The following is a 6,000-nucleotide window of genomic DNA, read 5'->3' as shown; positions in this document are numbered from 1 at the left end:
TAAAAAGCATTTAAACAGTTATATGGGTAGGATGGGTAAAGAGGGATATGGGCCAAATTGGGACAATTGGGACTAGCTTCGGGGTTTAAAAAAAAGGGCGGCATGAACAAGTTTGGTCAAAGGGCCTATTTCCATACTGTAAACCTCTATAACTATGACTGTATGCCCAAGACAATTAGGGATGGGTAACAAGTGCTGGCTTTGCCAGCGATGCCCACATTCCATGAAAGAAAACAGTGTACAAAGCATCTACCAATACGTTCCCTACGGTAAGCAATGCCAAAGTGTCCCTTTGCTCTGATGTTTTGTGTTGTCACATTTTATCAAATTCAATATCGAACTGAAACAACAGAGAGGAAGGGGTGGTAATTTCTAATGTTTTCTAATGAAGAAAATTCACTGAACAACTTAGCAGAAGCTTTCATACAAATACGACAAAGGAGACTGTGAAAAAACGGACATCTACGGAAAAGAAAATAAATACTAATTTTGAACTATTCCTTTCACCCGTCTCAACTCCTAACGTTGAGCTCAGCATTGCCTTCTGCAGGTTCTATGCTTTTCTTAAAACTCTCATTTTACAACAAAGCTGTGCTGAAAGTCCGCTTGAGCTGTGTATGTAAATCATGGTAGGAAGGCTGACAATACCAGTTAAAGTCAAACCAGTTTATTTGATAGTAATCCCACAAGCTTTCAGAAATGCTGTTCCTTCATCAGGTTTATGGAAGATTCTGATCAGAGAAGGGCATATAAAGACACACATAGTTTACAGAATACTGATTAGAATTCGAGTCTTTACAGCTAACCTGCTATTCAAGTCTTAAAGATGCAGACAATGTGAGTGGAGATAGCATCAGCATAGGTTAAAGAGATGTGTATTGTCTCCAGACAGGACAGTAAGTGAGATTTTACAAGCCCAGGAAAGTTGTGGGGTTACAGATAGTGCGATATGAACCCAAGATCCCGGTTGAGGCCATCCTCATGCGTGCGGAACTTGACTATCAGTCTCTGCTCATCGGCTCTGCGCTGTCGTATGTTGTGAAGGCTGCCTTGGAGAATGCTTACCCGAAGATGAGAGGCCGGATGCCTGTGACCACTGAAGTGTTCGCCAACAGAAAGGGAACCATCTTGCCTGGTGATTGTTGAGCGATGTTCATTCATCCGTTGTCATAGCATCTGCATGGTCTCCCCAATGTATCATGCTTTGGGACATCCTTTCCTGCAGCGTATTGGGTAGACAACGTTGGCCGACTTGCAAGAGTATGTGCTGTGTACCTGGCGGATGGTGTTGTCACGCAAGATGATGTCATCCATGTCGATGATCTGGCATGTCTTGCAGAGGTTGCTGTGGCAGGATTGTTTGGTGTTGTGGTCACTGTTCTCCTGAAGGGTAGTTTGCTGTGAATAACGGTCTGTTTGAGGTTGTGCGGTTGTTTGAAGGCAAGAAGTGGGGGTGTGGGGATGGCCCTGGCGAGATGTTCATCTTCATCAATGATGTGTTGAAGACTCTGGAGAAGGATTACTGCAAAGAAGTGTACCAACAACTAAACAATGAGGAACACTATGGACAGTTACTCACAGATCTGACCAAAGAACACACCCATCAACTCAACACTCTGATCAAGACCTTTGATCAGGACCTTCAGAGCACTCTCCGTGCTCTCATCCCACCTACTCCCCGTGTTGGAGATCTCTACTGCCTCCCAAAGATACACAAGGCAAACACACCTGGCCGTCCCATCGTTTTGGGTAATGGGACCCTGTGCGAGAACCTCTCCGTCTAGGTTGAGGGCATCCTGAAACCCATTGTACAAAGAACCCCCAGCTTTTGTCGCGACACTATGGATTTCCTACGGAACCTCAGCACACATGGAGCAGTTGAACCAGGGACACTCCTCACAATGGATGTCTCGGCGCTGTACACCAATATTCCCCACGATGATGGCATTGCTCCAACTGCCTCAGTACTCAATGCCGATAACTGCCAGTTTCCAGATGCAATTTTACAACTCATCCGCTTTATCCTGGACCACAATGTCTTCACCTTCAACAGCCAGCTTTTCATCCAGACACACGGAACAGCCATGGGAACCAAATTCGCACCTCAATATGCCAACATCTTCATGCACAGGGAACAAGATTTCTTCACCACACAGGACCTTTAACCGATGCTATACACCAGATACATCAATGACACTTTCCTCCTTTGAACTCATGGTGAACAGTCATTGAAATAACTATATGATGACATCAACAAGTTCCATCCCATCATCAAACTCACCATGGACTAGCCTCTGGAATCGGTGGCATTCTTGGACGCATGTATCACCATCAAGAATGATCACCTCAGCACCTCACTGTACCACAAGCCCACAGATAACGTCACGATGTTTCACTTCTCCAGCTTCCACTCTAAACATATGAAAGAAGCCATCCCCTACGGACAAGCCCTTCGTATACACAGGATCAGCTCAGGTGAGGAGGATGCGACAGATACCTCCAGACGCTGAAAGATGCCCTCACAAGAACAGGATATGGCGCTCGACTCACAGATCGACAGTTCCAACGTGCCACAACGAAAAACCGCACCTACCTCCTCAGAGGAGAAACACGGGACACAGTGGACAGAGTACCCTTTGTCATCCAGTACTTCCCCAGAGCGGAGAAGCTACGACATCTTCTCCGGAATCTTCAACACATCATTGATGAAGACGAAAATCTCACCAGGGCCATCCCCACACCCCCACTACTTGACTTCAAACAACCGCACAACCTCAAACAGACCTTAATTCTTAATTAAGTTTTATTCTTAATTACTTTTTTCTGTGTTCCTTAAAAAAAAGGGAAATTATGAGTGTGAGGCCGGTACGTTGTTCCCAGTGTAGGATGTGGGAGGTCCTGGAGGCTCCTGGCCTCCCGGACGTCCATATCTGTGCTGGGTGTGCCGAGCTGCGGTTCCTAAGGGACCGTGATAGAGAACTGGAGCTGCAGCTCGAGGATCTTCGCTTGGTTAGGGAAGATGAGGAGGAGATAGACAGGAGCTACTGGCAGGTGGTCACACTGGGGTCACGGGAGGCAGACAAGTGAGTAATGGTCAGGAAGGAGAAAGCTCGGGTGATAGAGAGTACCCCAGTGGATGTGCCCCTTCACAATAAGTACTCCTATCTGAGTACTGCTGTGGGGACAGCCTACCGGAGGGAACCAGCAAGGGCTGTGTCTCTGGAGCTCCTCGCATTAAAACAGATGCACTGCAGACCTACAGGCCCACTCAGATCCTCCTTCCCCCGGACAATTTTCCTCTCAACTAAACCTACCACCCACCCCCCCTCCGCCCCAGCTAACCTCCCAGCTAAGATATTTGTCCCCCTCCCATTCAAATGTTCCCCATCCCTCCTGTACGGGTGCCCTTCTCTCACAAATACTTCCCAGCGATCGACAAAAGTGAAGCCCTCTACCTTGCACCAATCCCTCAGCCATGCATTTAGTAAACACAATACAAGGAGCAGTGCACCAGTAATGTCCAAGAAATAACAACTCACCCACAAATGCATTGTTCACTGCAGATCATTGTGACCTGAATAAAAGGTTAAGTGACTTCTTTCCAACTGCAGCCATTTTACAACAGCTTTGCAAACATTTCACAGGTGCCGGGGAGACAGTGAGGCAGCAAAGCTACATGCATGCAGTAGGAAGACAATCAAATAGTTAAAGAAGCACTTAAGCATATTAGCATACCAGAGATGGAATTAAGTTCATGTTTTGGGATTAAGTCACTGGTACACGCGAATCACGGGCCATCAGATTCACGATGAACTGTAACTGGTGGTTTGCCAGCAAGGTCTGCAGCACTTGTCATGATCTTAGGTTTCTAAGAGAGCGAGGTGCCTTGGATCCAGAGGATGTTGGGGATATAAATTCACCTTCTGAAGAGAAGGAACACATTGACAGCAGGCAGATAAAGCTGAATGCAGAGTCCACAGAGATTTGTGTAAGAGAGATTGGTTGAAAATCTGATTCTCAACCATCTCCTGCAGCCTTTAGGCTTATGATATGCCTGAGTGAAACCACTCTGTGACTATCCAACCCCCACAGCATCTTCGGTTTGAAAAGAGATAAAGGGCCCGATTTTACCATTGTGTTGTGCCCGTTTTCGGGCGTGAAATCTTGGTAAAGTTGGGCATGAGGTGAGTAGCGCGATCCTTCCCCACCTCCACGCTGGTTCCCCTTTTATCAAGGTCCAAAAAATGGCCACGATCGGGACCGCGGACAGAACAGGTGTGATGGCCATTCAAATGCATCTGCATGCATTTAAATTGACTTAATGGGCTGCACAGCCAACTTTACCAACACTTCCCCTTTTACTACTGCATTTGCCCATCCAGAATGGGAGCAAAACAGACATGCTCTATGTAAGTCCAATTCGGATGCTCCATGCATGTCCTTCAGTTTTCCCAATTCATTCTGAAAAACACTGTCGTATTTCTTCAAAAACTCCAGGATTCAACTGAACTTCAAATGGAATGTTGCTGACCTATCTAGTTTTATTTCTTGCAGCCAATCTCAACCCAAAAGCTGGGCCTCTACTCTTCTGCAACTGTCACAGGAAAGTGGGTAACCTGCTGTTTGTGGCAGACAGGGACTTTGACGCGAATGGATTCTCTAGTGTAGGTTTTCAGTTCTGTGGGTGTGTGCTCCAGTGTCAATGACTTACTCCCTTCACTGAGGTACTGAATGTGCGCCCCCCCAACAACAGTAGTTGAAGCAATTACTTGCCATTAACCTGTACTGTGACTGCAATGAGCCCAGAATAAACAACAGTCACTGAATACAGAGAGCAAGCCGCAGGGACACCAGCTTCCTCAGTGTCAGTTGACTAAATCAGGTTTGTTCCCTACACTGCTGTTTGCTTATTTTTTTGTCCTGCACAGTCTAGCCAGGTATCCCCTCTTGTGGCAATAGTAACTCTCTGCCTCTCTAAATCTGCTTGCATCTATTCTGTGATTCCCTCCATAATGTCTTGCTAGACACGATATTATGCAGTAAATCTGTTGTGCCACGCTTTACACTATGTTTAGCAACAAGCTCTGTCTAACATGTTGCAGTGCTCCATTGTTTATATGTTACAGATTCTGAGGATATCTTGCATCCCTCTCCATAGCAAGAGAAATTTCCAATCCACATTTCAAATCCATATCCAATTCAGCCTGCAAATGATGCTGTATGGTTTGGCCGTTCATGCCACAAATCAAACTGTCATGCAGCGTATCATTCAAAACATCCGCAATCTCAGAGCACTCTGTTTCAGGTTCATCACAAAGGTAGCAATCTGGACCACAAACTCTTATGTTGTCCTTGAAAAGCGGTATAATTACTGATGACTTTGGCTGAAAATGTGACTACATAAGCTCCACCAATTCATTGTATGACTTAGTATGGGTGCATTTTGAGCAGTTATGTTTCTGATAAGACTATTCATCTGGCTTTCACACATGCTCATTCAGATATCTCTATGTTTATCTTCCTTCACAATCAAATAGAAACTGAGCCTCTTCATACTGGACAGAATTTTCCCAAATTTAGCAAAATGTCAGCTCTGGTGAGAAAACCAGTACAAATCCCATGGACACCAATGATGAGAAATTTGATGGCATGTTGAGCTTTTTTAACATATCTTCTCCCCATTTGAAGGCTCGTGATGGCCTTCCGCTGAATCATTCTCTCCAGGGCAACTTAACCTTTTAAATCAATGGGGAACCACATATAAACACCTCACAACACACCCTAGCACTTATTTCTGATCCTTTCGAGGGGATCGCTGCCAGGAAATCTGCACCACATTTTTTTGAGGGAGCCTGGGCCAGACACCTGGATGGTGTGCAGCAGACATGCAATGTCCCCTAGCCATTACCACACATTCATCCATCCAACGAGATGATCGCTCCTGCTTGTGAGGCAGTGGCAGCCCACTTCAGTGCCAGCTTTCAGCAGAAGAGTGCTGCA

This window comes from Carcharhinus amblyrhynchos, chromosome 16 (assembly GCF_965287045.1).
Source record: "Carcharhinus amblyrhynchos chromosome 16, sCarAmb.v2.hapA, whole genome shotgun sequence".
Taxonomy (NCBI): Eukaryota; Metazoa; Chordata; class Chondrichthyes; order Carcharhiniformes; family Carcharhinidae; genus Carcharhinus; species Carcharhinus amblyrhynchos.
The sequence above is the reverse complement of the archived record's forward strand: the minus strand, read 5'-3'. Positions refer to the sequence as shown.